At 41.0% G+C, this 12194-nt stretch overlaps 1 protein-coding gene across 3 annotated transcripts in view; it reads left to right on the top strand.

Moving 5' to 3' along the window:
- Nucleotides 1–12194, top strand: part of mib2 (MIB E3 ubiquitin protein ligase 2) — a 254519-nt gene that overhangs the window by 162800 nt on the left and 79525 nt on the right. The window lies entirely within an intron of this gene.

Genomic DNA, 12194 nt, shown 5'->3' with positions numbered 1-12194 from the left:
TCAGGTAACTGTACATTTTTCCAGCACTTTATGGCAAACACTAAACACAGAAACAGTCCATGTGCTGATAATTATTGATAATAAGGATGCAGTGCCAGCGTGTATAACAATATCCATTTTGAAACAGTCGATTGATAGGGATGATTAATATGAGCAACAGTATCAGATTTTATAGTTCGCACCAAAGCCATGGAGTAAGTTCAAACTTTCATCTTGAATTCTGTCCCAGGCCCTCCAATATAATGATTTTGGACAGGGGTGTTGAGCCACCAACAGATTGCATGCAGTAAGAGCTAACTTAAAATAATTTTAAGACCTGACTTGATCAAGAAACTAATTAAGCTCTCTGAATTAATTACTGCAACTCCTCTTAAGCAGAGTATTTCCACTGTTTGCTTCTCACTAACATGTGGATAAACCATCCAAGATGTTCAGAAATAGAGTTAAGGCAGAGCTGAGATCTTGAATTGCTGGAGTGATGCACATCTTCACTGAGAGGTTTCAGCAAGATGTTTATAACGGGTTCAATTAAAGATAATATGGTAAATGTTTTATTGTTTGTTCCTAGAAAATAAAACAAAGTCCCATTGCTATATCTGCTGCGGGTGAGAATCGCAGTATTTCATTGACTTGTGCTCCTGACTCCGCAGGGTATCTAGGGTCAGGGCTGGGCCGCCTTATTTTCATAATTCTGGTGGGCACCCTTGTTGGCTTGGGTAAATCTTAAGTGTCCAATGTTGGAGATGACCCTGAACGTGCTGCTTTATAGCTGCTTGGGATGAGGTCGGTGGGGCTCGGGTGCAAGTAGACCTAACCAACAGAAGTTCCAAAAAATGGTTCAAGGAATCAGCCTGGACAAATTTAATTTGGCCACCAGTGGTTGTCCAGGCTAAGACTTGGGGCTGGACACTCCTGTTAACCCTCCATTGATGTTTCCAGCATTCACATCATTGGGCAGTCAGAAGGAGGGATACATAGGAAATCAGTGGAACTGTAGCACCCTGCTTGCTGCACCTTCTACCTGGCTAGCTCCTACTGTTCAGTACCCATCATCAAGGAAAATTTGCATAGGACTGAATCTGCTTGGAAAAATAGAGGTAGGTGAGGAAAGATATGCTTACAGGTTTAGATGAAGTTGGGTGGGAGGAGGCTTATGTGAAGCACAAACACAGATGAGTTGGACTGAAAGACCTGTTTCCATGGTGTAAATTTCATGTCATTCTGTATAATCTTGTCCGATCGCCCCTGTTGATTTACTATATACGTTCTTGTATAATGGAACAATTTTCTCCAATTGTAGCACGGTTTTCCTGTGGGTAGCTGGCCCTATCTTTTGGAGACATCTGCACGAACCATTGTCTCCCACTTGCACTTACAATTTATACCAGTTGTTAAGAATTGAGTGTTAATAGTTTGAATTAATTATTGAGGCCAGTGGTATCAGCAAATTGAAATAAACCAGTAATGAAAAATAATTAACCTAAGATTTTGCATTGACATATAAATATGAATTCTGCTTCCTTAAGCTGCCAGGCTCAGGGACTTTCCCATTAACACCATCAGAATATCGTGTTTGAAGCAAAATCACTTCTCAACCCACAGGTGAAGACGAAAAAGAGATGGCAGTTGTTTATAATTATTTGTACCAGCATGATTTGTTTATCAGTGCACTAATGATGAGGATTCCCTTTAAAGATTAGAGCATCTCATCTGGGGCTCAATTTTAATTCTGTTTAATTGGCTAGCTTTTGCTATATGCTGAGGATTAAAAATTTGTTTTAAGCAGCAAAACCAAACTGCAAGTTTAATCCTACAGTGTCTCTCTGCTAATGTATTACTTTCTGATCCATTTACATGAAACTTGAGCCCTGAGCACTTGCATGTTATTACACACCAAGCTTTATGTTTATATTCAAAATATGCAATTGAACTAAACCAATTGAAGTATAAATGAATCTTAACCCACCTGCAAAGGCATTCCTCCTGAAAGTGGAGCTGATAAATGAGTGTAAATTGCAGTTGTTTATAAAGATCCATTCAATGACATTTAAAGACTCCACATAAAATATCAAGCGCATGTAATTTGATGTAAGGTAAGAGGGATGCTATTTATTTCTGTGTATAATTATACTCGTGGTAACATGCATGGCTTATCTTTGACTTTTTCATCAGGTCAGACAACCTTGCCGCTCGTCTTCGAGAAAGTGCTGTCTTGATCCCCTAAAGCTGTTTGTCAGTTTGCACTGCTATCTGCCTCGCTTTTGTGTGATGACTGATGTTTTTCATGGTTTTCTGAATATGTCTGAATACCACCAACTGGAAGTTCCCCTCCAAGTCACTCACCATCCTGAGTTGGAAATATATCGCCGTTCCTTCACTGTCGCTGGGTCAAAATGCTGGAACTCCCTCCCTAACAGCACTGTGGGTGTACCTACACTACATGGACTGCAGCTGTTCAAGAAGGCAACTCACCCACCACCTTCTCGACGGCAGTTAGGGATGGGCAATAAATGTTGCCCTAGTCAGAAAAGCCCACATCCCATGAATGAATAAAAAAATGTAATTTAGAATGAAGATCCAGTTGCAAATGGAAGACCTTTTAGAACAGAGATGAGGAGAAACTTCTTTAGCCAGAGAGTGGTGAATCTATGGAATTCATTGCCACAGAAGGCTGTGGATGCCAGGTCATTGAGTGTATTTAAGACGGAGATAGATAGGTTCTTGGTAAGGGGATCAAAGGTTACGGGGAGAAGGCGGGAGAATGGGGCTGAGAAACTTATCAGCCATGATTGAATGGCGGAGCAGACTCGATGGGCTGAATGGCCTAATTTCTGCTCCTATGTCTTATGTCTATGTCTACTTGACTGACGAGTACTTAATGATGTTCTGCCCAACCAGAGCAAAACTTGACCCACCTGTAAGATCATCAGATAAAGAGACTGTGACTCTAATATTTATGGGGAGGTGAGCTGGATGCAGGGGAGTGCGGTATAAGGTGGGGAGGGCGCGCGAAACCCCGAAAGTCTGGGCTTTTGGCGACCTTGCAATAGTAGTGACAGGATCTTGTTAACATTTCCCGCCTGGGAGCTGGGCAGGTCGACAGGCTGCCTGGTGGGAAAGTCAACGAACAGGAAGCTGCAGCTGGGAACCATAAAAGCGGCACAGGCTCATATAAGGTGGATGGGGAGGTCTTCCCTAATTTTTCAACATTAACCTCTTTCCCCCCCTGACTCTGTCCCAACCATTGTAGGGAGGGGGTTAATATCAAGGCTGAATGTTGCAGGCTGAAATATTAACCAACTGTTTTAATTTCACAAATGCATTCATGATTATTGTGATATTTACTTAGCTGTCAACCTGCATTTTGGCTATGTTGAACCTGTCATCGTAAGTTTGACATTATCAGGGCTGAATGTATTTCACTAGGGGGTGGGAAAATACATTGTACAGTAGTTATTCAAACCCATTGAGACTGTAAAACCTATTTTAGGGGGAACTAATACACACCTTCATGTGCATATTATAATTAACAAAAATTCTAATTTGAATTACATAAATTAAGCTCAAGGTCCAGAACCTCCTTTGGGAGTGTGATTCACAATCTAAAAGTTAAACTTAAGTTAAGGATAATGTTTTTGTAACAATTTAATTTCAGGGTGTTTTACATGAGCTTAACGTTCATTGCCCCTGTTGTGAAACTCAACTTTGAATAAAATTTTTACATCACACCCAGTACATTGAGCACTGTGTAGTTCAATTTCATATCTCTTTGCATTTAATTTGTAAATTAACTCATAAAATGAAATTGCACATTAATTAATGTATAGTACTTTTTTGACTTGAATTGATTTGTCAAAATATAAGCAAAATGCAATCTTGTTATTGGTCCCCAGTAACAAGAATTGAGCTGCTTTGCCTTCACCTCCCCAACTCTGAAAGACAAGAACAAGCACATAAACCCAACACCATGTACTTCCCTAATACACTCACTTCTGCCCTTGAATATCTTGAAATGCTACAAAGAACACATTTATTTACATAATAAATTCACTTAGTTGACCCCCTGGTAGGATTTGCATGCACTGGCTGTACATTAACGCAGTTTGGAGGTGTGCATTCAAGTTAAATACTTGGTGTGCTGCTTTGGGATACCATTGTATGATTGCTTAATGTGATCCTCTGAAATTGCCCCCTCTAGGCAGGAACCCCATTTCTTTTAAATGAATTAACATCTCTGCAAAAATAGCACAGGAAGGAGTTTCAGATAAATGTATTAAGTGCTTATACAATAATGTGTTCCGTGGCATAATTTCAGGGCTGTACACTATCCAGATGATAACTGATTGTGTGCATGACCTGAGCATTTGATACTATAGGGCACTTTGATAAGATATTGTAAGGTACATTCTGTATGTAATCTGTACAGGGTTACGTGACCTGGGGGAGGGAATGGGGTTGAAGATCAGCGCATGTTAGGTAGTTAGCCATCATGGCAGATTAAAGGATGTTGTTCTTGCAGTTAAATCTGTGACTTTGTGTGTCAGCCAAAGCTGTGGCATTGGTGACAAGGATAAATGCGGAGATACTTAGGATTGTGTCAAGGCATTTGCTGGAGCTGATGTGTCTGAAGTCCGGGGAATTGAACTGTTTGATCTGACGGGTGATGCCAGTACCGTCAGCGTGAAATGGAAACGTGGCTGGAGGAGTTCAAAGCGTATGCAAACAGTTGAGGTCTATTTTTGGATGGGTCTACGGTGGCGCAGAAAGCACGGTTTCGGGCCTTAGTGTTGTTCAATGTGGGTGCTTTGATGGGGGAGACTTTAAAACGTTGCCTGACATGGGAGAAAAGATGGATTATGAATATGCAGTGAAAAATTTGAAGGATCATTATGTGGTGATGCTAAATGACACATTCCAAAGGCATGTTTTCCATCAAATGAGACAAAGAGGGGGAAGCAGTCGCCCAATTTGTGACCCCTTTGAGGCAAGCATTGGATGGATGCAATTATGTTGGGGACAATGGGGACAAAGACCATTTTGCCATGAAGTGCAGAAGCAAAGCTGAACAGAGAGAGAAACCTGGCAAATCACATAAAGGAAAGAAATTAAAGTAGCTCAACCGTGAGACAAGTTGAAGATGCAGAGAGTGAGGTCACAAATATCTGTCATGGATACATGTTTTCTGATAATGGGGACAACCATGAGAAAGCTCCAGTGGTGTTGAAGTGAGCATTATTGTACATTTAGGGCAGTGACAGTAATGTCATCAACAGAGCACTGTGGGAGGAACTGAAGACAAAGAGAATCAAGTGGACATATCGAAAATGTGTCAAAAAGCTCTATTCTTACACACCTAAAACCACACTTCAAACTGTTGGATGCTTCATTGTGAATGTGTAAACTGGGGATTGGAATGTAGAGGTAGAATTTGCAGTGATTGAGGAGGATGGTGAACCTCTTCTGAGCAGAGAAATTGCCCAAAACCTGGGGGTGCTACACATCTGATTGAAAGTGAATTCTGTGAAATTCTTTGTGAAACTTCAAGAGGAGTTTGGATCAGTGCTTCTTTTTTAAATTCATTTTATGGGATGTGGATGTCACTGGCTAGGCCAGTGTTTATTGCTCATCCCTAGTTGCCCTTGAGAAGGTGGTGGTGAGTTGTCTCTTGAACTGTTGCAGTCCATGTGGTGTAAGTGCACGCACAGTGCTGATGGGGAGGGAGTCCCAGGATTTTGACCCAGCATCAGCGAAATATATCACCATTCCTTCAAAGTCAGGATGATGAGTGGCTTGGAGGGGAATTTCCAGGCGGTTCCCATGTGTCTGCTGCCCTTGTCCTAGATGGTAGTGGTCGTGGGTTTGTGAGGTGCTGCCTAAGGAACCTTGGTGAGTTTCTGCAGTGCATCTTGTAGATGGTACACACTGCTGCCACTGTTTGTCGGTGGTGGAGGGAGTGAATGTTTGTGGATGGGGTGTCAATCAAGCGCACTGCCTTGTTCTGGATAGTGTCAAGCTTCTTAAGTGTTGTTGGCAAATGGAGAGTATTCCATCACACTCCTGACTTGTGTCTTGTAGATGGTGGACAGGCTTTGGGGTGTCAGGAGGTGAGTTACTCGCAGGATTCCTAGCCTCTGACCTGCTCTTGTCGCCACAGTATTGATGTGGCTACCCCAGTTCAGTTTCTGGTCAATGGTAACCCCTAGGATGTTGATAGTGGGGGACTCAGCGATGGTAATGCCATTGAATGTCAAGGGGCGATGGTTAGGTTCTCTCTTGTTGGAAATGGTCGTTGCCTGGCACTTGTGTGGCATGCCTGTGGACTTGTCAACCTGCAGCTCCGTCAGTTTGCTCAGGACCACTTCCGTAGTGATTGTAATTTCACCTGTCCCCTACATTTCCTGATTTACAGGTATTACTGGAATGTTTTTTATATCCTCTAGTGAAAAAGGAGCAAAAAATGTGTCCATTTCATCTGTCATTTCCTTATTATCTACTATTTACTCCCCATTCTTGCTCTCTAGAGGACCAACACTCACTTTGCCTACTCTTTTACTGTTTAAATACCTGTATAAACTCTTGTTATCTATTTTTACATTTCTAGCTAGTTTCCTCTCATACTCTAATTTCTTTCTCCTGATTATCCTTTTATTCATTTTCAGCCATTCTTTATATTCTGATCAATTATCTGACCTGCCACTCATTTTTGTGCAATTATATGCTTTTTCCTTAAGTTTGATGTTTTCCCTAACTTCTTTAATTAACCATGGATGGTGGGTTCTCCCTTTAGACTTTTTCTTTATAGTAGGAATCAACTTATTCTGAAAAATCCCCTTAAATGTCTTCCACTGCTTTTCTATTGATCTGTCCCCAAGCCTAGTATCCCAGTTCACTTCAGCTAGCTCAAGCTTTCATGCCCACATAGTTGCCCTTATTTAAGTTTAAAATACTAGTCTTAGACCCACTCTTCTCCCTACAGGATGTAAAATTCAATCATATTGTGGTCTCTGCTACCTAGGGGTGCCTTTATCCTGAGGTCATTAATTAACCCTGTCACATTGCACAATACTGTAAGGTACATTCTGTATGGGGTCACCTGGGGGAGTCGAAGGCCAGGTAGCACATGTTAGGGAATTAGATGGCACAGCAGATTAAATGACGTTCTTGCAGTTAAATCTGTGACTTTGAGTGTTGATCTTTCAGCCTGAGATGTAACACGCACAACTGTTTTCTCAGTAATTACTTGTGACTTCAGCATTGAGCTAACCACATCTGTTCTGAAATAGTCACAACAGATGGTACTGCTGTGCTTGTAGTCAGTACTGTGTGACATGCATGGTTTGGAGAATTATAGTGTCAAATTATATTTCACCATCATGACAAATGTTGCCTTGGACAATAAAGAAACACTTTGTACATATTAAATCTAAATATTTGAAATCTATAATTTCATACCTTTTCCCTACTTTAATTCACTGCCTGTGTGGATTCTCAATGTTGCTCTTTAGTTAGTGGAAGGTGGCCAAGAGCATCTGACTTAGCTATACTCCTTCACCTCCTTTCTAGAGAAGCACAACACCTTTGTTCTGTGCCTGAATCACAGCCTCATGCCCTTCCACTCCAGCTTCATCCACACACTGTGCTGCCCACTGTCGGCTTCCTACATCATTTTCCCGTGTGGGTTTGGGATTGTTTTTTCTTTAAGGTGTTCAGTTTCAATTCTTCTCCATCCAAATGAGGTATTTTCTATTAATTTACTGGAATAGTTACTGTGGCAGTGTATAGCCAGCAGCAAGGACGAAGCAACATCAATGAAGCAGCACTGAGAAATGGAACACATTTCCACAATTGCAGCCTACTTCAGCTTGTTAACAGCATCTTAAAAGAAAAGCTGGATTTAATAGGATTTTTTTTGGTAACAGTTAATTTCCCATACATGCTGCAGTGCCACGTCAGAATGACTGAACATGGAGAACAATTTTAGTTTGGGGGTGACTTACCTGTGAAACTTGGTAACATAGTACAGGTGCTTTAACACGCTAACTCGTAATCTCAGTGGTGCCTTCATTTGTTTCCAGTGCAACACGGTGGGCCGAATGGCCTCCTGTGCTGTGACCAGAATTGCATGCTCAGTGACTCCTTTTTCACGCATTTGGAGGAGGTTCCAAGACAGACACTTGTCAACAAGAAATCCCAGACTGCTTTCAAATCCAAATCAAAAACAGAAACAGAAATACCTGGAAAAACTCAGCAGGTCTGGCAGCATCGGCGGAGGAGAGCACAGTTGACGTTTCGAGCCCTCATGACCCTTCAACAGAACTCAAAACATCAACTGTGCTCTTCTCCGCTGATGCTGCCAGACCTGCTGAGTTTTTCCAAGTATTTCTGTTTCTGTTTTTGTTTTGGATTTCCAGCATCCGCAGTTTTTTTGTTTTTATGCTTTCAAATCCACACTCCTCTTAGAAACAAGCTTGAGAGTGATATTTCATCCAACTTCAGAAAATAATACTCTGAAACAAACTGACTTGCCAAAAATTCTGTTTTATGTTGTATTGTTGTATGTGGTATTTTCCACTAGATGCTGCTAGCATCTCTCAAGCAGTGTGCCAGTGCCACCCTGTGGCACAAATCGAGTACTGTTGTAGTACTTCATTGAATAGACCGATGAACTAACTATTTTGTGGGACTGAAAAATGTGAATCTCTTCAGATCCTGGGCCTCAGAAAATTGTAATGTAAATATGTTTGCAGATTGTACTGTACAATCTATAGCAAAAGTATAGTTACACGTTTCTTTCCCACAGCATGTGGGTGACTGATGGGCAAGGCTGCATTTATTTTCCATCCCAGCTACATTGAGTGATTGTACAAACTGTGTGGCTTGCTCAGTTCTGTATACCGGAGTCACTTGGAAGTCAGGCAGGCCAAGGATGTCAGGCTTCCTTCCCTGAATGACATGAGTGAATCAACTGTGCTTTTAAACAATCCTGCTGCTTTTATGGTCATTTTTTTTTTAGATTTGTAGAAATCAGTTTCTTTAAACAAAGCATTTGTTTTTTTAAATGTTATTTGAAGGTTAAGCTCTCAGGCCATTGACAATGGTCAGGAAGAGTGCATGGCTTCAAATAGAAGTTTCATCAAGTGGTGATGTAAGTATGATAATTGCTCTTAATGCACAAACTGGATTCCCTGTTGTAGCAGTATAATAGAGGAATTGGTTCATTTCTCTTTAATGACACAACACCATTGCTAAAATAGTAGATAGAGGAATGTCATCTGAATAATTTAGGCACTCTCACAATAATATTGTATAGTGCTATTGTCAGCTGTGGCTCAGTTCATAGCACCCTCACCTTTGAATCAGAGGGTTGTGGGTTCATGTCCCACTCCCGGAAACCAAGAACTGTGATTGTACTCGAAAGAGTTGCAATCTGTGACTGTCGATAACTCGAAAGAGTTCCCCCCAAATATGTTGGTTCCTTATTGGAGGTGTCAGCTGTGGCTCAGTTCATAGCACCCTCGCCTTTGAATCAGAGGGTTGTGGGTTCATGTCCCACTCCCGGAAACCAAGAACTGTGTTTGTACTCGAAAGAGTTGCAATCTGTGACTGTTGATAACTCAAAAGAGTTTCCAGGCCACGCTTTATAATTACAAGAAGTACTGCAGTATTTATATAGCATCTTCACATACCCCAAGGTGCATTGGAGCAGTGATATAAAACAAAATGGAACACTGAGCCACATAAGATGTCAGCTGACCAAAAGCTTGGTCAACAAGGTAGGTTTTAAGGACTGTCTTAAAGGAGGAAAGAGATGGAGGGAGGGGAGAGGTGTTGGGAGAGAATTCCAGAGCTTAGGGCAAGACAACTGAAGAAACAACCATCACTGGTGGAGTGATTAAAATCAGGGCTGCTTAAGAGGCCAGCATTAGAGGAAATCTGATATCTCAGAGGGTTGCACAGCTGGACGAGATTCCGGAGGGATGGGGTGGTGAGGCCACAGAGGGATTTAAAAACAAGGATGAGAATTTTAAAATCAATGCCTGATTTGGCCTGGAACTAGCACAGGCCAGTGAACACGGGTGATGGGTGAACAGGATTTGGTGTGAATTACATACATACGAACATGTGAATTAGGAGCAGGAGTTAGACCATTTGTCATCTCAAGCCTGCATTGCAATTCAATAAGATCACATGCTGCCTACCCCAAATAACCTTTTACTCCCTTGTTTGTCAATAAGAATCTATTTACCTCTGCCTTAAAAATATTCAATGACCTTGCTTCCACCACTCTCTGGGGAAGAGTGTTCCAAAGATTCATGACCCTCTGAGAGGAAAAACTTTCTTCTTATCTCTGTATTAAATGGGAGACCCCTTATTTTTAAACTGTGTCCCCTAACTCTGTCTCTCCCACAAGGGGAAACATCCTTTTCAGCATCCACTTTGTCAAGTTCCCTCAGGATCTTATAGATTTCAATAAGATCACCTCTCAAGCTTCTAAACTCCAGCCCAGCCTGTCCAACATTTTCTCATCAGATAACCCCCCTCTTCCCATTCCAGGTATCAGCCAAGTGAACTTTCTCTGAACTGCTAATGCATTTATATCCTTTCTTAAGTAAGGAGACCAAAACTGTACACAGTACTCTAGATCTGGTCTCACCAACGCCCTATACAACTGTAGCAAAGCATCCCTACTTTTATATTCCATTCCTCTTGCAATGAATGACAACATTCCATTTGCCTTCCCAATCACTTGATGTACCTGCATACTAAATTCCTGATTCATGTACCAGGACACCCAGATCCCTCTGTACCTCAGTTATGCAGTCGCTTCATTTAAATAATATGCTGCTTTTCTATTCTTCCTGGCAAAGCGGACAAGTTCACATTTTCCCACATTATACTCCATCTGCCAAATTTTTGCTCACTCGTTAACCTATCTATGACCCTTTGCAGACTCCTTATGTCCACATCAAAACGTACTTTCCTACCTATCTTTGTGTCATCTGCAAATTTAGCAACCATACATTTGGCCCCTTCATCCAAGTCATTGATATAAATTGTAAATAGTTGAGGCCCCAGCACTGATCCCTGTGGCACTCTACTTATCACATCTTGCCAACCTGAAAATGACCCATTTATGCCTACTCTGTTTCCTGTTAGCCAACCATCCATCCATGCTAATATATTATTCCCCACACCATGAGTTCTTATTTTATGTAGTAACCTTTGATGTTGCATCTTGTCACATGCCTCCTGGAAATATATATATATATATATATAAGTTAGTCAAATTTGATTTCCCTTTCACAAAACCACATCGACTCTGCCTGATTGCATTGAGATTTTTTAACCTCCTTAATAATAGATTCCAGCAATTTCCCTGTGACAGATGTTAAGCTAACTGGCCTGTAGTTTCCTGCTTTCTCTCTCCCTCCTTGGCCAGTACCCTTCACAGTGACAGTATGAGAATTACATTGACAAACTAACTTTATTTATACATAAAGCGCATTGTTAGTGGGAGTTTAATAGCACAAAACCGTTCAATATAAAATTAACAGGGCATTGTGTCCTCGGGCATTGTGTCCTCAGGTAATTTAGCGGAAGCTTTTAGTTTACTTGTCTACTCAGGAACCTGTTTTTCCAATCTGCTACATTTCAAATATATAACATTGCTTAATGTACTTTATGGCATGGAACTTTGTTTAAAACATTTGGATTTCCAGTGATTGCCACCACCAGAGGGTCAGGATTCAAAGAAACCATTAAAAGCAATTGACAGCACTCAGTGGTAAACGGCTTGGCAAAGATCACCTCTGACTGGCATTGCTGAATTAGTCTGCTGTTCATAGGCAGTTGTCTGCAGCAATTGCGTTGGGTTTGAGTTTTATTGCTGTGTGTAGATGGCGATGTGTTGAAAACATACATTTCAAAGCTGCAAGAGAAATAATTTCTCCAGTTAGATAGAGGGTTTGTAAATTATAAAGGCAAAGAAATAGAATTTTTCGCTGATGCAAACTAAACATCCTAATATAAATTGTTCTGATTTTATTTTTGATACTATTGATGACTACTTTAGTATTGTAGCACATTGCTTTTTGGGGTTATTGTTGTTACCATATTTTTCACAAGATCAGGGTCTGGTAAAATGTTCAAAATGTAAAGACCTGATTTTTTATTGTTGTGTGCCTGATTGATGA

The sequence above is a fragment of the Cetorhinus maximus genome, chromosome 15 (genome assembly GCF_964194155.1).
Source record: "Cetorhinus maximus chromosome 15, sCetMax3.hap1.1, whole genome shotgun sequence".
In the NCBI taxonomy this organism is placed as follows: domain Eukaryota; kingdom Metazoa; phylum Chordata; class Chondrichthyes; order Lamniformes; family Cetorhinidae; genus Cetorhinus; species Cetorhinus maximus.
This window is presented reverse-complemented; position numbering and strand designations above follow the sequence as displayed.